Raw genomic sequence first — 21926 nt, forward strand, 5'->3', positions numbered from 1 at the left:
TGTAAGCCAAGGGTCTGACTAATGTCATCTAGAATAGAGTATCACTGGTGATTAAAAGATAGATGTAAGCTGTGCCCTGAGGCAAATAGACATGCAAATAACTGAAAAAGGGAGAGAAGCTAGGGAAGGAAAATGACGAGACATTAGTACAGTAGGAAGTAAAACAAGACTGTGATTTTACATGTGCCAAAAAATGATTTTGAGTTGCAAGGAAGTGGTCAACAGTGTCAGAGGCATTGTGAGTTCAAGTGTGATAAGAACAGATATTTGAATTTTGTTTTTAGAAACTTAAGTCATTGGTGACCTTGATAAGATCACTTTCAATGGAATGATGGGGAAGAAAATCTAAATTAAGTGGAATAAGGAGGTGAGGAAAAGAAGATTAAATATAGGCAGATCTCTTGTTAGTGGGAAGCATAACTACAAAAGGGAAAAGCTGTGCACTTTTCTTTTAAATAATAGGGATTGATTTCATGTCAGATTCCAAGACTCCAGCTATTTTATTGTCTTTTTCGTTGTCAATATGCCCCCACCATCTCTTAGATATATAAATAAAGAAAAATGACAAAGAAAACAGCAATAAATTCAGCATTAAAAAATAACAATATACACTCCAAAGTATATGCATCATCTTGCAAACTTAGGATTCTTAATATGAAGACGATTTAGGGATGTTGATTTATGCTACCTCCTATTTCTTTAGAAAAAGAATAATACCTATTTTATAAATGTTTAAAATAATATTTTAAAATGCTATATGAATTTTGTTTTTCTGTCAACCACATGCTAGGTCTTTTCAGAGTTTTCTAAAAAAATCCCATAACCGTAGTTTTATCTTAAGCAAAACTAAACAACTTTCCATTTCCCCTGATAAATGACTATTTTATTATTTTAAATTTCCTCTCTTGAGTTCTATTTAATTTTTTTTTCAAATATTTTTTAAAAACCATTTCATTAAAGCAAACTCGTTAGAAATGGAAAAAAAAAATTTGAAACTTTTTTGAGTAGTTTATTCATGAGGCATACCTGGGTGAAATGTTTTCTGAGGCTTCATATGTGAAATTGTTTTTACTCTTTTCCAAAATAACGAATAAGTTGGTTGGATGTAAAGATCTTGGTATATGGCAGGTCTATTCACATTCTCTACTTTCTTACTTTCTGGGATTTTGTAAAAAACTGGTTGATGTTTATGTTTCTAAGAACCTTTCTTTTCTTATTTTGAAATTTTTAGATATTTTTCTTGGTCATTAAAATACAAAAGTATATCCTATTTTATTCTATTTTAGTTGCCCTAAAACATTTTGATTATTCTTTATTTATACTTTTCTCCCTTCTTTAAATTTTTATTTTTTCTAGACAGGTCTCACTACATTTCTCAAGCTGTACTGGAACTCCTGGGGGCTCAGCTAATCCTCCTGCCTCTGCCTCCTGGGTTAACTGGTATTACAGATCTTGTAGGTTTTGTTTTGTTTTGTTTTGAAGATAAGAAATTTTTTTCTTCTGTTAAGGAGTCTTCAGTGTTTCTTCTATTTTCTTTTTAGTTCAGACCCAATATGCATACTGTGCAATCCCAATGTTAGTCTTACAAATATTTTCCATTAAAATAATGGTCAAACTGCATATTACTTTTCTGCAGTGTTCTGGCATTTTTCCCTGGATTGTTTCTCAGTATTTTTTTATTGTATTATAGGATTATTTATTGGCTTTCTCCTGTAAAATACAAATTTGATACTGTTGACAATCCTATTCACACTCATGCATGCTTCTCAGTTCCCATGGTTTTTTATATCTTTTCCATTACAAATCTAGTGTCTGTGCCTTTCACTGACAGACCCAAACTCAGTATTATAAGGAAAAAGAAATTAATTCCAAGATTTCTTCCCCACAGATTACAGATTGTTGTTGTTATTTGTTTGTTTTGCTAATTAATTGCTTCTTGATATTATTTTAAAAGACACTGTCTCAAGATGGTCTATTTATTTTAATTTTTATCTTCAACTTCCTTAGCCACATTTTAAAATCTTAAGTTTGATATATATAGAAAGAAAGCCTCATATAAATTTATTCCTATAATCTACAACCACATGATTACTGTACCTTTATAAGTTTCTTTTTTAAGTTTCAACAGGTTTTTAAGGTAATCTGCCCTCATTATCTCTTAAGATACATAAATAGAGAAAAATGACAGAGACAATAGCAACAAACTCAGCATGAAAAATAACAATGTATAATCCATTATATATGTGTTATCTTGCAAACTTAGGATTCTTAGTATAAGCACAATTTAGTAGGGCTGATTAATGCCACCTCCTATTTATTTAGAAAAAGGATACTAGCTATTTTATAAATGTTTAAAACCATGTTAAAAGTTACTATATGAATATTGCTTTTCTGTCAACCACATGCTAATTTTCAAATTCCCTTGATGACTCTAACACTCAAACCTATGTCAAGAAACATTAATCCTTTAACAGAAAAACTAGAAAAAAGAGTGTATCTGACCACAGTAACTCTATAAAAATATATAATCTTATATAAAATCACTTCATAAAGCAAATTATTCTATTTTTATTTTTATTTATTATTTATTTAGAAGCAGGATCTTGCTCTGTTGTCCAGGCTAGAGTGCAGTAGTGTGATCATAGCTCAGGCAGCCTCAAATTTCTGGGTTAAGAGATCCTTCTGCCTCAGCCTCCCAAGTCAATAAAGCAGATTTTTGTGAATATACCTATACGTGTGTGTGTGTGTGTGTGTGTGTGTGTGTGTGTGTGTGTGTATGCAGTGATATTTTTAGGCTATAATCTACCTAATTAAATCAAGTAATCAAGTAGGAGAAGACAGATTCAAGCCTAGTTAATAAAGGAATCCATCTGACAGAACCAACATTCCCTATCTACCAGCAAAAAAACGTGTTCTTAGCTACAGCCACTGGTAACTAGAAAGTCTTGCTGGAAATAAGATTTAAAAATCTAAGCAAAGTAAAATTCTTGGGAATGAATAAAAGGCTCAATGATTAGATCTGGGGGTAAAGGCCAGGGCTGTCATATCATTAAGAGTCACTCGATGGGGAATCTCAGATGCTGGGTTGTCTCACTAGAGCACCAATGGATGACTCACTGAAGCCTTCTTCATGTAAGTCAAGAATTGTACAGCTTTAAAACAGCGTCATGATTGAGTAGTGGTTGGAAAATAAGCAGGCAGGTATGTTGTTTTCAAAGGTTACAGAAATACACCTCCCTGGAAATATCCTTCTAAGCAGTTGATTATAGAATACTGAGAAAAGAATAACGGTTAAGGATGCCAGAAGCATTAGCCCTAATGAACAGGTAGAATAAGTGACGTTCTACACTGGATAATTCAAGGGCCACAAAAGCCTCAACAAAACTCTGTATTATCCTTCAACCTTACATTCATTTGTCCATTCAACACAAGTTGATAATAATATTTTTTTTTCTTGCCAATGATGGTATACCTTAAGGAAGCTCATGATGTCGGGGGTACACACGAGAATAGGAAAACTAAGTGTGCTAAATATAAAACCTTCCTTCTTTACAATATGATTGTAGACGAGAAAATGGTAAATATGAGGTCTCTTTGTAAACATTGTATAGTGTCCTCTCATTATTTTACTGTCTGGAAAAAGTCTTCTTGTGTATGCAACAAACATCTCACCCCTCCTTCTGTCCTTTAAACTGAAAGAACTTACATTGTCTATGCATGGATAAAACAAGAATCAACCTAAATACAAACATGTTTTTCCTATCAATCAATTAAAGTATTCAGACTAAATTTTAAAATTAAATTCTATTTCATTCATTCCACAGCATGTCTTGGCTGAGAAATGCAGCTGGTATTATAAGTAAATGAGTCATGTTAGGAGAGGCCAGACATTTAACATCTACTCCCGGAAGCCTCTGCCTTATTCAGATAATGAAATCCTCTAAAAATGCTATGAGGTATTTCATCTGTGAAGTATTTTTATCCAATTTGTAAAACTCAGGATATGAGTCAAGGAAACCAGGAGAATTCAGTTTGAGATAATTTTAATGATTTAAAGTCTGAGACAACTGATTAGGAATTCTGAGCTTTTGTGATGTAACCTTTAAAATATCCTTCAAAAATATTCTTATAGATTTAACTTGATATCTATACTCCTTATGAAATAATAGAAATAGAAGATATACCTGACTTTTCTGACTCTTGTAAAAGTAGTAAACCAATAAGGGGAAAACTAGTATTGGAATGAGGGAAATTCATAACAGCAAACACCAGCATCAAAAGTCTTACAAGAGTATAAACAAGTTGCCTGTTCCAAAAAGCACTACATCTCATAGGGCAAGAAGAGCCTCTGCCTCCAACCCATGCTTCAGAGCAGTTCTTCTCAAACTTTAATGTGCATACTTACAGATCTGCTTAAAATTCAGATTCTGGTCCAGTAGGTCTGAGGTGGGCTTGAGCTTCTGCATTTTTTATGAAATCTTTGGTGAATGTTTCTTAAGCTCTGCACCACTAGCATTTTGGACCAACTGATTGTTTGGGGGACAGCTCTTATGTACTGTAGATTTTTTTAGCAGCACTTCTGGCTTCTACGCGACTAACTCTTGCCTAAGCAGTTGCGACAATCAAAAGCAGCTCCAGGTATTGTCAGATGTCTTCTAGAGTACAAAATCACCCCAGGTTGGGAACTACTGTTTTAGGAGATGCTAATGCTGCTGGTTCTAAGGAGAGAGATTTTTAGAGGGCTCCATCTGATATCTCTGAAATTAATTCATTTTTTCACAGAGTAAGAATTCTCTGGGTTATGAGAAGGATACATCCCGAGCCTATGCTCCCCTACTTGATGAATCTCTAGGTAACTAAAACTTAGGGATCTCCTGCTAACATATCCTGACTTCCTTCCAAAATTCACGGTGCCCTGCTCTGTTTCCCCAAGGACTGCCTATGTCACTGGGCATATATGTAACCCCAGGCTTTCAGCCAGTTTGGGCAAGGAGAGATGTTCTAACAATGGGTGGACAGAGCTGAGGCATGTGTGTTGGGATGGCCACATGCATGCAGCTCTATTGCAGCACATGAATAATTGGAATGGAGAAGAAAATCCTATGGGGAGTCACAGAGAGGAGCTGAGGCCATGTCCTCCACATACTGCCATGTTTTGGTGCAGAAACTTAAAAGTCTGAAAATTTTAAGTTCAAGGTTGATTTTCTAGGTCATTGTGAAGGCATACTTATCAAAATAGGATGATACAACATACTTAATGATTTGGGGGGCTTGATTTATTATTTTTAATGAATCACATATGTGCCTCCAATTAACTCTTGCCTTGGGATGCTATATATGCTAAGGGCTGGCTTAGTTTCAGGTTTGGTGGAGAATTCTGAATGCCTGACATCACAATAAGGTCCTGATGACTGGGAAATAAAGAAAGTCCTTTTGTTCAGAGGAGAAAATTCAGTTGCTTAACCTAAGAAACATGTTGGGGATTATAAAACTTAGCATAAAACATAAAGCTTAACCTGGAACACATAGTTTCTCATGAGTCTATTTTACTCAAAGACCATTTTTATTGTGTTGTGTTAGGTATTGGCAAGTTTTGCTGTAAAGTGTCAAACAGTAAATATTTTAAGGTTGGTAGGCTAAACAACTCTGATGGAACTACTTGATGCTGTGGTAGCTAGAAAGCAGACATAGATAATACATAAAAGGATGTTTGTGGCTATCTTTTAATAAAACATATATTTTTAAAACATGGCTGCATTTTTCTAATCCTTGTGTTGTATTTCCCCACAAGACAAAGGGACTTTAAGGTAACCTGTTAATGAGACATAATATTAACTGTTAAAATCAATCTATACACTAAGTAGACGATATAGATAAAAATACATGAGCCAGGGTTTTTGAATTTTTGCTCACTGAGTCTCGGAATCTTGACTATAAAAGTATTTTTCTTCTATTTAGATATGATCATCTCTCTGTAATGATGTGTAAAGGTTCTTCTATAACATGAGACTAATAAAGACATACATACATACCATGCATACATATATGCATAAATAAATAAAACTGACTGAAGGCACACTCTGAAATAAAATTACATATAATGAATATTGAGTTACCTTAAATTTGATATAAATTTATCAACACTTCTTTATTTGGAATTGGGATAAATCTTTAAAATGAGATTCTAAAGGAATGTATTTTTTTTTTGTTTTATTCTGAATTATTTATCAATTTGTGTTATCCAAGTTTTCTTGATATAGGTCCATGTTCTGTACTTTTCTTAACTCATGCACTATATGTCAGGATGTCATTCTATAATACAGACATAACTTGGAGATAGAGGAGGCTAAGTTCCAGACAACTGCAATAGCAAGAAAATCACAATAAAGTTAGCCAAACTTTTTTGATTTCTGAATGTACATAAAAGCTGTTTATGCTTTATAGTAGAATATTTGTCATGTCTAAAAATTAATGTATATACCTTAATTAAAATTTTTTTTTGCTAAAAAGTTTCTATAATCATGTGAACCTTTAAGCCAGTCATGGTCTCTTTTTCTGCTTGAGATTATTGACTTGATGCTGACAGCTGCTGACTGATCAGTGCGGTGCTTGCTGAAGGCTGGGGTAGTTAAGACAATTTCTGAAGACAACAATGACATTTCCTGTATTAACTAACTCCTCCTTTCAGAAAATAATTCTCTGTAGCAGGGGATAATGTTTGGTACCATTTTACCTATGACAGAACTTCTTTCAAAATTGGAGCCAATCCTCTCAAATTCTACTACTGCTTTATCAGCTACGTTTATATGATATTCTCAATATTTTACTGTCATTTCAACAATGTTCACAACATCACCAGGAGTAGATTTTATCTCAAAAAAACACTTTCTTGGCTTATCCATAAGAAACAACTTCTCATTCATTCAAGTTCTGCATGAGATTGTAGCAATTCAGCCTCATCTTCAGGCTCTACTGCTAGTTCATTTGCTATTTCCACTACATCTATAGAATCTTCTCCCACTGACACTTGAGCTTTTCAAACTATTTATGAGGGTTGCAATTAACTTCTTTCTAACTCCTGTTAATGTTGATATTTGGACCTCTCATGAATCATGAATGTTCTTAATGGCATCTAGAATGTTGAACCTTTTCCAGGAGGTTTTCAATTACTTAGCTCAGATACATCAGGCGAAGCTCAAACTATTTAATTTAAATTAATTTAATTTAATATTCTATTTATGGCAGCTATATCCTTAAGGAATATATTCCTTAAATAATAAGACTAGAAAGTTGAAATGACTCCTTGATCTATGGGCTGCAAATGGAAGTTTAGTTAGCAGGCATGAAAAGAAAAAAATAGTTAATCTCCTTGTACATTCCCATCAGAGCTCTTGCGTGAGTAGGTACACTGCCAATAACACTAACATTCAGAATGAAATCTTTCTTTCTAAGCAGTTGGTTTCAACAGTGGGCTTAAAATATTCGGTAAACAATACTGCAAAACATATGAGCTGTCATCCAAGCTTTGCTGTTCAACTTGGAGAAGACAAGCAGAGTATATTTAGTATCATTCTTAGGGGCTCTAGGATTCTTGGAATGGTAAATAATGGTAAATGGCCATTGGATAAAACTTCAAGTCACCAGCCGCATTAGCCCCTAACAAGAGGTCAGTCTTCCCTCTGAAGCTTTGAAGACAGGCATTGAGTTGTCCTCTCCAGCTATGAAAATCTGACATGGCATTTTTTTCCTACATAATGTTGATTTGTGTCATTGACAGACTCTTGTTTAGCCACCTTCATTGAACATCTTAGCCAGATCTTCTAGATAACTTGCTTCAAATTCTACATCAAATCTTGCTGTTTCATCTTGCAAATTTATATTATGAAGATGGGTTTCTTTTCTTATACCTCATAAACCCACTTCTACTAGCTTCACACTTTTCTTCTGAAGCTTCCTCACTTCTCTCAGATTTCAAAGTATTGAAGAGAGTTAGAGCCTTGCTCTGGATTAGACTTTCATTTAAAGGAAGGTTGTGGTTGGTTTAATCTTCTACTCGGTTCACTAAAACTTTCTCTATATAAGCAATGAGATGATTACACTTTCTTATCATTATGTGTGTTCAATAGAGTAGCACTTTTAATTTCCTTCAATAACTTTTTTTTTTTTTTGCATTCACAGTTTACCTATGTGTTTGGAACAAGAGGCCTAGCTTTCAGCCTATCTGAGTTTTCAACATCCCTTCACTACACTTAATCATTTCTAGCTTTTGATTTTAAATGAGACCTTGAAACTCTTACTTGAACACTTAGAGTCTATTTTAGATTTATTACTTGGCTTAATTTTAGTATTATTGTGTCTCAGGGAAGGGGTATACTGAGGAGAGGGATACAGAGAATGGCTGGTTGGTGGAGCAGTCAGAACACAGAGAACATTTATAGATTATACACTAAGTTTGCCATATTATATGGGTGCAGCCTGTGGCAATGCAAATTAATTACAGTAGTAAAATCAAAGATCACTGATCACAGATCATCATAACAGATACAATAACAGTGAAAAAAATTAAAGCATTGTGAGAATTACCAGAATGTGATAAATAGGAAGTAAGCATACACTGTTAGAGAAATGGCACTAGTAGACTTTCTCAAGGAGGTATTGCCACGCAATTTCAGTATGTTAAAAACACAGTATCTACATAGTACAATAAAGTGCAATAAAACAAGGTATATCTGTATTGGACTATTCATTAATTCTTGAATAGAGTTTCCACCTTTGCTCATGTGATCTTTTTAATGTTTATTTAAGTATGATTCTTTATCAATAATATTTTAAAATACATCAGTTCTCTTCAACGTGTTCTACCAACTCTCAGTCAACTTAGTTACTTGAGAAGCTGTATCCCCATGTGCTTATCTATTACATCTACTCTCTTTGTAACTGACCTCTTCATTCTCTGTGGGGTTAATTTTCTGGGTTTTGTACCCAAGGTAGGACAGTTCTTTGGTTCAGCTGGAATAAGAAAGATACTATAATCTCCTGTTGTTGAAGGAGAGTTACTTACTAATTGTAATATGAATTAAAACTGATTCTCCTATTAGGAAAAATACGAAAGAGATCCAATGTCTGAAGCAAAATCATTATATATCTTTCTTGGCAGCTGCAGCTCACCACTGCATGGGCTACCAAGGCTGTTATATAGTAGTATATGGTAGTATAAGAAGAATTACCCATTCATTTTGCAGCCAATTCTAGATTTCTTACTGATTCTTGTATGAGGCCTTGAAGGTACTAGATTTCTCATAGTAGAATATCTGTCTAACAGAGTGCCTTTTTGGTTCAAGATATCCATATGCAACCATGTGACAAAACCTATCCAGAGAGAAACCCCTCACACCCTGAAAAAGGAATTAAAAATTGAAAATGAGTGCTATATTCTTATTCCCTGTCTTTCACTTGCAATCTGCATCAGGCTCTGGTAGGCGAGAGAGGCAGGCTGATAAAACAGCTGCAAGGCAGTGAAAATGTGCTTGGGCTAATAGATTCAAAAATACATTTGCAAGGCCAAAAGGAAATATATTATACAGAGTACACCTAGAAAGTGCTCCAATGATAGAAAACCAAGGTTCTCTGCTTATTTCTACTAAAACAGCTTTAAGGTCTTACTTTTTCTTTTTTTGTAGCTAACACAGTTCCAAAACTCTGAAATTATCACACATAAGTAAACCAGTGAAAATGTGCTATGCTTTCTACAGCAATTCTCAGGCTATCCTTGATAATAATAATGGTGATGGACAGGAGTTTTATTTCTCGAAGCACGGTCACCATGTAAAACCAAATTATCAGATTTCAGGGCCAAAAAGAACATTTTGTTGGATGTAATAGTTATAAATCATTCCTCTCTAGAATACTGGAAGTTGTGGCTTTTAGCAAAGAAATATATCAAATGTAGTTTAATATTGATTTTTTTCCCTTCAGAAATGCATTTCAACCAAGAGGACCCCAAAGCTTAGTAAATCTACATGTAATTTTTATGCGGACTACAGTTACACTTTTCTCCTCATTTTATTGAGAAATGTCTGTGACAGTTCATTCAATTTCTTCTCAAAAATCTGACTGGCTTTTCATAGGAAAGCATCATGAGAACTGTGGCCTCATATTTATTGGGAATATCAGAGTGTGTAAATGATCCGCTGAATGAATGCAACACTCTCCCCAAGTCCCCTGTGAAGCTGTCTCCCTCAAGAAATGTCTAATACATAGGTTACCGTAATTTCTAATGTGAAGCTCCATCACTCAAACAATAATTGATTGGAGTATGGACAAAAAGATAACCCTCTGATAGGCTGTGCAGCTGTCTTACTGGATTTTTCTCTTAAAATACACAGGAAGAAATTAAACTAGTAGATTAATATTAAATTTAACAGGTATAGATGTCATATGAAAATGGAAGGTACAAATAAGCATGAACCTTAAAGTAGAATGAACTTTAAATCAACTGCCTTCCATGAAACTTTTCACATGGTCTTCACAGACAATAAAAATGATTGCATCATAACACAAATATGGAAAATGCTGGGATAAATTACATTGACTTTTTTTCAAACTACAAGCCTTCTCAAAATGTTTAAAGTAAAAATGTGAATTATGAATCTCTATAGAGAATCATAGTCAAAATGTTGCCTATAGATTTCAGGTTATGTTGTATATCAGCTTGTTGGCATATCATAAAATACTACATTAACATGAATATAGTGTATAAAATGCTGAAATATTGTAAAGAATATGAAGGAGAAAGAGATAGAGATAATTTTTTTAAAAACTATAGAGGCACTGAATCACCCACAATTGGTGAAAAGATAGAGCTGGCTAAAATAGAGAGCAATGTACACAGGTTTCAGAAAGATGACAAGTTAGCATGTCACTACACTATTGCTTTGCTTAAGAGATCTTGAATGCTACTAAATTTTACTTCAGTAAAGATGTGCTCTGAAATTCTGAACTCTTTCTTATTCTATTAACTTTATAAGTCATTAATGGAGAATATTAGATCAGCATATGTATTTCGAGCTTTCAACTAAGAAAAGACTTTGTCCCCTAAATGCGTGGACATTTTAATGGAGATATTTATGTGAATGCAAAGGGTATGGATAAAAAATTCCAAGCTTGGTTGTTGCCTCCTGCCTTTCCTTGAGCCATTAGTGAAGAAATGGGAGCCTCCAGGATAGCAGTGCCATGGAGAGTTGGTGCTTTTCCTTTCTTTTTTTTTTTTTTTCTTGAGATGAAGTCTTGCTCTCTCTCTCAGGCTAGAGTGCACTGGCACAATCTCGGCTCACTGAAACCTCTGCTTCCCGGGTTCAAGCAATTCTCCAGCCTCAGCTTCCTGAGTAGTTAGGATTACAGGCACCTGCCACTGGGCTCTGCTAATTTTTATATTTTTTAGTTGAGATAGGGTGTCACCATGTTGGCCAGGCTGGTCTCAAACTCCTGACCTCAGGTGATCCACCCACTTTGCCCTCCCAAATTGCTGGGAGGCATGAGCCACCACACCCAGATGAGGGTTGGTGCTTTTCTGTACCAAGTAGAGTAATAAAGTTGGGAATCGACAGACCATACTATGGGAGTAGTTGTGGCTACCACACCAGGGCCTTCCAGTAGGCCTAGCTGAATGGACAAGAATAGTAAATATCTTATCATTGCCATTCTCTCCTTCTTTTTTCTAAGAGAACCCTCACCACCACCACCACCACCACCACTACCATCACACAAAATTATTGGAGGCAGCAATTTGTCCAGTTAAAAAGTCCTGTTTACCAGTTTTCTTTCAAGATGTATGCGGACAATATGACATTAACACAGTAGGAGGGTGGGGGTTCTTAGAAAATTCTTTGTCCTTCCGAGGGAATGTATTCTCTCCGTGGGTCCACAGGGCATGTGGTTTCAAAGGCAAGAACTTTCCAGCAATACGCCCAACCTGCCTTCTTTCACGTCTCCATCCAGGAGCTTAGAGGTCTTTGTTTAACTTTCACACAGGAAGGTAGACTGCCCAGGTGAGCTTCCTTTGTTTAGAAAAGATCAAAGATCAATCACTCCAGTGGAAGTTTAAAGGAACTCCTTTCATAGGACAAAAAACGAATGGGGCAGGAATAACTCCCAGGTTAAAAGTCCCCTTCTCTCTCATAGTGCGGACTCCATTTCTGGATCCCCTCTCATGACAGCATGGGAGCGCTCTCTCTCTCTCTCTCTCTCTCTCTCTCTCTCTCTCTCTCTCTCTCTGCCTAAATAAATCACTTTCTGCAAAACTCTTTGGGGTCTGATATTTACTCATATGAGCTTACTGTGCCCAGTGGGGTCCTGTCCCCCATTCTTGGGTGAGTGAGGGACCAAGGGCCTGGAAGAACACATCCTATAAGGGAGCTGAGCCTACCCCACATCCCACAACCCAGTCTCATTTCCTTTTTTTTTTTTTTTTTTGCCTCTTGCCTGGAATGTGAGTGTGAAGGCTTAAGTGCCTTCAGCTGTTTTTGAGAGTGGAAGGTCAAAACCATTGTACAAACCCAATCTCTCATGTTTAAAAATCTTCTAACCCAAAGCCAGAATCCACCCACCTTCATATTTCTGATTGCAAAAAAAGTAGATTCTTATATGAAGATATCTCTCTTTATATACTCAGATGTTTTTAAGTGAGTGTTTTGAGGCCCCTGTTTATAGCTGCCTACCCTCATTCCTAACCAGTACAGAGGAGAATAGCTTGGTCTCACTAGGTATTGAAGAATGGCAAAGACTAGGGACATAAGGTATTATCCCAGGCTGCTCCAACGTTATGGTCCCCAGGTTGCCTTGTGTCTAACAATTACTGGTTTCTGATTACCTCCTATTAGAGAGCCTGGCACTTAAGGACTATCAGGCTACCTAGGCACAGGTAACATTTTACAATATGTAGCTCTAAATCTGTGATGTACTCAATTCAAACACAGCCTTTTCACTTGGGTTTGAATTCCTGCATTAAAGTCAATTGTCATCAACTTGCTTTATATTTAAGGGTACAGGATACTACTAATAGAAGATACAACTTTATAATAAAAAGGAAAACATTTTATGAAGTTACACTTGTTTTCCAGATCCAAGTACAGGAAAATAAACTCCATGTCAATAATGAGTAGATCTTGAACATGTTAATACTGGGTAAATCCTGAACATGTTAAGTTCCATGCAACTTAAAGAACATAACTAACACAACAAGCAGAAACTATAACTTCTTGTCCTTATACCACATTTGAAGGATTGTTGGTATTAAAACAAATATTGCTTTTATTTTTATGTTCTATCATGTGATGACTGTAGATAAATTTTTACCAATATTTGAAGAAGAGATTATCATAAAATGTCATGCTATACATTTTAAAATTATAAATGTATATATGTATATATATGTGTGTGTATGTGCATGTATATATAATGTTCATTAGAAACCCAACATACCTTTATACAAAAGGAACTAAGGGATGGAAATAAGTCTTCTGAGAACATACAAAGGCAGAAGATTTAAAAAGGTTTGTATATAGCCGGAGATGAAAAATTGGATAGGTATATGGTAACTCTTAGTCCTGTAAGTTATGTCTATAGTTATAACTAACTTTCAATTAAGGTAAGTATTGATATATGTATTTGCAACTAGTATGTTACAAAAGCTTGAGTTTTGCATACAATCAGGAAAGCTATTGATTTTGTCATCACCGTCACTCCAGAATTTATTGAGAGAGAGAAACTTCCTCTGGATAAAAACACTGAAAGAAAGACAGGACCCCCCTATTTTTTTCTTGTCACTCATAAGTAATAAAAAACTAAATTTTAATTTATATATTGTTGATTAGAAAATTAGAGTCCATTATTTATTATCTGATTTTCATTCAAAGGAGAGATCACTAAGCCAGACTTCCCAACTAGGTCTGGTCTTAGTTCATTAATTCCTTTGCTCCAGAGCTTTCTGGTTTTAGAGTATGGGGAAGAAAGCAGAAAAGCCAGGTAGCACATTTTCACCATCTGCCTTGTCTTTGTATTCTTTGGGGTTTGCTGCTAATTAAGGCAGGAACATTTTTACGTGGGAACACTTTTGGTTTCTATAGAGGATTCTGGGTGGGACCCTCTGATTTTGACTCCCAAGCTCACTCTACTTCAAGAGGCTGCTCCTGTTCTCCCCTCAGACTCTGATTTCTGTCTTTCTACTCCTCTTAGACTCTTTCTAATACAGTGTCCCATATTACCTAGGATACCCCTATTAGATAAATCCCCAAAGTGGTCATGAAATATGCTGACCTGTGGTTCTATGTTTGTTCCCCAAGATTCACACCCCTGGACACACTACTGGAGGAGAATGCAGTTAAGTTCTCCAGGAGCAACACTTAACTTTGTGTTGCCTGCTGGTCAGAGCCATTGCCGTCCTCCACCTTTAGAATCCTTAGACTATTCTATTATGGACATTGAAACAGATCAGAAAATTTGCAAAAATGTTAACAGTTGGTATTTCTTAGTCCTGGTTACATGGAAGCTTAAATTTTCTTTCTCTGTATTTTCCAAATTACCTACAATGTGCACACAGTACATTCAAACCAATAATATGTTTAAAGTAATAACCAAAAAAAAAAAATGCATGTGACAATTAACTCACTGTTTTCATTGATAATAAATACTGCTTCATTTATAAAACATTTTGAAGAACCTTCTAAGAAGTGAAAGGAAATCAGCCAATGAACTTAGACAAATCACAAAAATCTGTCTGAGGAAGGATTTTAGGAAAATGCGTGCTCAAAAGACCAGAGATAATAAAGGAGACAAATCACTTCCAAACCTCTAGAAGCTTACATAGAAATAAATAAGAAGCAACAGTTTGGACATGTTTACATAGAATATTATCTGGCATGAAGATCAGGCTTAATAATTATATTTTCAATGAGTCACTGAGAAGAATCATTACTTATTTGGTTCAATACCAGCAAGAAAGGGATGGAAAAAAGTCCTCTGAGAACATATAATGGCAGAAGATTTAAGAAGGTTTGGATATAACTGGTGATGAGAAATTCTTTGTGAAAACATAACAGATATCTTGTAATGAGAATGTCTGTCTATAGCAGGGCCAATGAATCCAATGAATACATATTTATATATTGAAACACACACACATATGCATACACCTATACAAAACAAGTTCTATAGGCTGGGGATATTAAAGAAATATTTTTCTTTACCAAAGATAATGGGTTAATAATTTCCTATTCAAAAGCAACTTATTTTTAATATAAATGTTAGGGAAAAAAATCAAAAGATAAAATTACAGAGTATATTTTCATTTATAAAGCCTATTGTATCTGTAAGATATATTTTTTTGAAAGGCCCATGGAGAATTCTCTCTCCACATAGGTTGAGACTATTTATTTATTTATTTAAAATTGCATTTTAGGTTTTGGGGTACATGTGAAGAACATGCAAGATTGTTGCATAGGTACACACATGGCAGTGTGATTTGCTGCCTTCCTCCCCATCACCTATAGCTGGCATTTCTCCCCATGCTATCTCTCCCCAAATATCCCAGCCCCCATTGTCCCTCCCCTATTTTCCCCCCACAGACCCCACTGTGTGATGCTCCCCTCCCTGTGTCCATGTGTTCTCAATGTTCAACACACACCTATGAGTGAGAACATGCGGTGTTTGATTTTCTGTTCTTGTGTCAGTTTGCTGAGAATGATGATTTCCAGGTTCATCCATGTCCCTACAAAGGACACAAACTCATCGTTTTTGATGGCTGCATAATATTCCATGGTGTATATGTGCCACATTTTCCCTGTCCAGTCTATCATCGATGGACATTTGGGTTGGTTCCAGGTTTTGCTATTGTAAATAATGCTGCAATGAACATTCGTGTGCATGTGTCTTTATAGTAAAATGATTTATAATCCTTTGGATATATACCCAATAATGGGATTGCTGGGTCAAACAGAATTTCTATTTTTAGGTCCTTGAGGAATCACCACACTGTCTTCCACAATGTTTGAACTAATTTACACTCCCACCAACAGTGTAAAAGTGTTCCTATTTCTCCACATCCTTTCCAGCATCTGTTGTCTCCAGAATTTTTAATGATCACCATTCTAACTGGTGTGAGATGCTATCTCAATGTAGTTTTGATTTGCATTTCTCTAATGACCAGTTATGATGAGCATTTTCTCATATGTTTGTTGGTCTCACATATGTCTTCTTTTGTAAAGTGTCTGTTCATATCCTTCACCTACTTTTGAATGGGCTTGTTTTTTTCTTGTAAATCTGTTTTAGTTCTTTGTAGATTCTGGATGTCAGCCCTTTGTCAGATGGGTAGATTGCAAAATTGTTTTCCCATTCTGTTGGCTGCCAATTCACTCTAATGACTGTTTCTTTTGCTGTGCAGAAGCTGTGGAGTTTGATTAGGTCCCATTTGTCTATTTTGGCTTTTGTTGCCAATGCTTTTGGTGTTTTTGTCATGAAGTCCTTGCCTATGCCTTTGTCCTGAATGGTTTTGCCTAGATTTTCTTCTAGGGTTTTTATAGTGTTAGGTCTTATGTTTAAGTCTTTAAATTGATACATATGTGATTATCAATTTATTGGTTTCGTATCTATACACGTATTTACTTTCAATTATAATGGTAAATATATAGACAGAATGAAAGACATATAAAATAAGTATATATATTATGTCATATATGATATTCAGTATAGATACATACACACAGAAATATATAAGCTTTATATGTATATATACACATATACATATTATACATTTATCCTAATAAAAATTATATAAGATCAGGTAACATAATTTCAGTCAGCACTGAATGAGTTGGTTAAAGCATAGAAAATAAAGAGAGCTTATATCTTTCAAGGACAATTATTCAGAATATAATTGGGATATAAACCTGAAAAAGAGCCTGTGAAGACATATGTAAAGTAAATGAGTAGAGTGGAAAGAATGAGAGGTTTTATGCTGTATCATCCTGCTTTAAACTCTGTACATGCCATGGACCAGAACTGGCAGGTTTTGATTTTACCTCCTTCCTTAAAGTTGATGCTGGTATTTTCCTGATCTCCCCAGGCTATGGAATAGTGAAAAGCCATCTGATACTTAGTGTCTTTAACTTTTAATTCTGGCTTCTCAGGAAACACGTTCTAATCAATTGAGGTAAATCTGAATGACCTGTATGCTTGATCAATCGGGACATTTAATTTACAAATAAACAGTAACAATGGTAAATAAATGTATAGGGGGATGAATTCATCAACTACCCCAACTGTTGTCCCTTGGGTACTGTTTTGTTCTACTTTCTCTGTCGTGGTGGGTATCTTTAGTTTGTGTACAATTTCCAGAGCCTATGTTTTCACTAGATTGTGATTAAATTTTGATACCAAAAACATGCCTGTATACAGAGCATATTGAGGGATTGAGGAAATATGTAGAGCTTCTGTTTTTCGGTTTTGGTTTGTGAAGAGATTATTTAGGAGCTAATCATAGCACTATATCACAAAGATGACCTGCTGTGAAGATCTTTCTATAAAAGATTTAAAATGCACTCGTGGTGTTGGCTTCCTCTTTAAATTGCTGCTAATATTATTTTCCTTATTTCAGACTATTTCTCAGAAATGCTCATTTTGCTTTCAAATAGTTTGAAATCAGTTTTCTGATTGTTATCATAACAATCTGTGAGCTTTGTAGGGATGGAATAGTCCTTGCTTAATACATGTGAAAAATAAAGTGCAGAGATCATAAGGTAAATTTTTTTGTGGTTTACAGTGACGGTGAACCAGATATCCTTATCCCAAGCCCTATAGTATTTTTGTTTGACTCAGAGCACCAAAGTGATGCAGTAGGACATCACCCTCTTCTTACTGTTAGTTGTTTATTAAATTTGTTAAGAGTCAGGTCTTTGTTGAAGATCATCTAGAGAACTTGTCTCCTATAATGACAAAACATAGAATATAGCCATCTTTTCTTCAAGGAAGCATTGAACACAGATTTGAGATTCCAAATGCAGCACAGCAAATTCCATCAAACCCAACTCTTTTTTAAAGAGTTTATTTGAATTCCACATTTAACTGAGAAATTATTCAAGGACCCCAGTGAAATAAAAATAATATGTTGAAAATTACAATAAAGATGACTTCAAGCTCAAAAGCTTTTGTCCAAAGAAGCTTGAAACCTTTTTGTAATTTTTCTCGTCTGCCTATTTTCGTTACAGGAGCTCCTGAAACTTCTTTTCCTGGGTGCGAAATTTAATTGATCTCTATACTAATGCTACTTTTATTATTATTATTACTATTGTTATTATTAGTTGACAGGGTCTCACCCTGTCACCTAGGCTAGATTATGTGGTACCATTGGACTTACTGCAGCCTCAACCTACAGAGATAAGGTCATCCTTCCACCTTCACCTCCCAGGTAGCTGAGACTACAGGCACATATCATGATGCCTGGTTAATTTTTAAAAGTTTAATACAGTCAGGGACTTACTAGGTTGCCAAAGCTGGGCTCGAACTCCTGGCCTGAAGTAATCCTCCCACCTCAGTCTCCCAAAGTGTTGGGATTAGAGGCATGAGACACCACACCCAGCCTTCTACTTTTATTATTAAAAATAATATATATTATATGTGATTCTATCCCAAGCTCTCATGTTGTTCCTGATTCTAAGTATTCTTTTACTTTCTAGAAATAGCAAAGCTACTACAAACATAAAAGCCAATTCTCATTAATTTTAACATTCCAGCAAAAATGTTTTCAAAAATAGTCAGAAAGTAGTGTCCATCAATATACCATGTGTTATAGTTATCTTTGCATCCACATAATATCTATCTTCTTGCTGAAAGCATACATATTTAGTTGTGCAAATAGCTATACCTGGAACAATAGTGGGAGGAAACCTCTATGAGTCTTGTAGTAGCTGAGTTTCCTTATCAACTGACCTGAGGACAAGAATAATTTAAAGCACTATTAACTTTCTAATGAAACCATACAGAGACTTCTTTTGTGATATGAAAAATGCCTTCCATATGTAAAAGTTTATTCCTTAATTAAAATATGCAATTTGTGTAAACAACTTTCATTAACTAAAGCACATTCATATATTATTGATATGGCCTTATCTTTGTAACAGCTATCAAATAAATAAATAAATGCTGCTCTGTAATAAGTTTAATTTTATCTATCCTGGCCCAAGTGCAAAGGTGTACACTTGCCAAAGAATAGCTTTATACAATGTGTCAGACAGGTAAACACTAGGGAAATAACAGTGTTGGACAGATCAGCCTGGCATGAGATAACAGCAAAGAGGCCTCTTTTTCAAAATTCGAAATTACCAAACAGAAAATGAAACTGGATTTCAATTATTGGCTGCAGCCTTCAGAGAGGTATTGTTCAGTTGTGGATATTTTTTTCTTTCTTTCTTTCCATTTATATACAGGAAGTAACGACTGTCAGAGTCATCAACATGAAATACGAATGACAGTGATGTGTGAATACTGAGACGGGTTCACCAAAGACAGTTACAGTAGGGGTTACGAGGAAGGGGCAGAATTTGTGAGATGAGATGACGCTAATAGTGACAGGTTTAGACAAAAGATAGATACTTAGAATTTTTTTTAAAGGACTTTGAGATTTACAATTTAACAAGAGTTGACAAGGCCTTAGCAAAAGGTGAGTAGCTCAGTCTTGCTATTATAAAGCAATAAATGCAAATATATCATTAATGTGAGGTCTTTATATAAACTTAAAAATAATAACAATAACCAAACAGTAATAAAGAGCAGGTAATACAAAAAATTAGAAAAAATAAAAGCATATATTTTCTTCTATTGTGTTTTTATTGTTCTATAAAAATGGAAGCCTTGATCCCTTAAGAAATTTGTTCGTGTAGAATTGTATGGAACACATAGGAGATTGGTAATTTCTAGAAAAGGATTTGATTATATTATGAAATTGAAATACAGCTTCAAAAGGCATGGAGCTGGACAGGTATAGACATGGAGAAAATCATGAAATGGCTTCATTCTGTCTGGGAAAAGCTTATCACAGAAAAATTGAAACTCTCAACCCCTCTGTTCCTCACCACCCTCTTTTTTTTCTTTGAACATGAAGCTACATAGAGCAAATGTCAGTCTTCTGTGTCAAAAAGACAGGCAATGATTGGATGGTGAGATATGCAGAGTGAAGCAGAGCCCAGCAAAATGAAAATATCACATTTTATAGCTGAAAGATACATCAAAGATTATTTAATCCACTACTATAGCTTAAAGTGAGAAAACTATGGCATGAGACACTCTGTTTTACCAATGATAAATGACCAAAGCATATATGATGTATTAGTCTATTTTCACACTGCTGATAAAGACATGCTTGAGACAGGGCAATTTACAAAAGAAAGAGGTTTGATGGACTTACATTTCTACATGGCTGGGGAGGCCTGACAATCACAGCAGAAGGTGAAAGGCAGGTCTCCCATGGCAGCAGACAAGAGAAGAGAGCTTGTTCAGGAAAACTCCCCTTTATAAAACCATCAGATCTCATGAAAATTATTCACGATCACAAGAACAGTGCAAGAAAGACCCACCCCCACAATTAAATCACCCCCCCCCCCATAAATTCCTCCTAGGACACATGGAAACAGTGGGAGTTACAATTCAAGATGAGATTTGGGTGGGGACACAGCCAAACCATATCATTCCACTCCTGGCCCCTCCAAATCTCATGTCCTCACATTTCAAAACCAGTCATGCCTTCCCAACAGTCCCCCAAACTCTTAAGTCATTTCAGCATTAACTTGAACATCCACAGTCCAATGTCTCATCTGAAACAAGGCAAGTCTCTTCCACCTATGAGCCTGTAAAATCAAAAGCAAGTTAGTTACTTCCTAGATACAATGTGAGTACAGGCATTGCGTAAATACAGTCATTTCAAATGGGGGAAATTAGCTAAAACAAAGGGTCTACAGGCCACACGCAACCCAAAATCCAGTGGGGCAGTCAAATCTTCAAGCTCCAAAACGATCTCCTTTGACTCCAGGTCTCACATCCAGGTCACACTGATATAAGATGTGGGTTCCCATGGACTTGGGCATCTTTGCCCTTGTGGTTTTGCAGGATACAGCCTTCCTCTTGGCTGCTTTCACAGGCTGGCATTGAGTGTCTGCAGCTTTTCCAGGTACATGGTGCAAGATGTCAGTGGATCTATCATTCTGGGGTCTGGAGGCTGGTGGCCTTCCTCTCACAGATCCACTAGGAGGTGCCCCAGTTGAGACTCAGTGTGGGGCCTCCAACCCCACGTTTCCCTTCTATGCTGGCCTAGCAGAGGTTCTCCATGAGAGCCCAGCCCCTGTAGCAAACATCTGCCTGGACATCCATACATCTTCTGAAATCTAGGCAGAGTTTCCAAAACCTCAATTCTTGACTTCTGTGCACTTGCAGGCTTACCACCATATGGAAGCTGCCAAGGCTTGAGGGTTGCACCATCTGATGCCATAGCCCAAGCTTTACTTTGGCTCCTTCAGCCACACTGGAGCAGCTGGGATGCAGGGCACCAAGTTCCTAGGCTGCACCACAGCACAGGGACCCTGGGCTGGCCCACAAAACCACTTTTTCCTCCCAGGCCTCCACATCTGTGATGGCAGGGGCTTCTGTGGAGACCTCTGACATGTCCTAGAGACAATTTCCCCATTGTCTTGGGGATTAACATTTGGCTCTTTGTTATTTATGCAAATTTCTGCAGCCAGCTTGAATTTCTCTTCAGAATATGGGTTTTTCTTTTCTATCACATTGTCTGGCTGCAAGTTTTCTGAACTTTTATGCTCTGTTTGCCTTATAAAACTTAATGCCTTTGACAGCACCGGGGTCACCTCTTGAATGCTTTGCTGCTTAGA

At 35.9% G+C, this 21926-nt stretch overlaps 1 long non-coding RNA gene across 1 annotated transcript; it reads left to right on the forward strand.

Annotated features, from left to right (window-relative positions):
- The first annotated feature begins 6862 nt into the window (after positions 1-6862).
- Positions 6863-17660, forward strand: LOC116554488. Its single transcript, XR_004270213.1, has 3 exons — positions 6863-6978; positions 10431-10432; positions 17648-17660. It is a non-coding gene; the product is annotated as an uncharacterized LOC116554488 (long non-coding RNA).
- The last annotated feature ends 4266 nt before the right edge of the window (positions 17661-21926 follow it).

This window comes from Sapajus apella, unplaced genomic scaffold (genome assembly GCF_009761245.1).
Source record: "Sapajus apella isolate SASKATOON/1434 unplaced genomic scaffold, GSC_monkey_1.0 scaffold14, whole genome shotgun sequence".
Classification (NCBI taxonomy): Eukaryota; Metazoa; Chordata; class Mammalia; order Primates; family Cebidae; genus Sapajus; species Sapajus apella.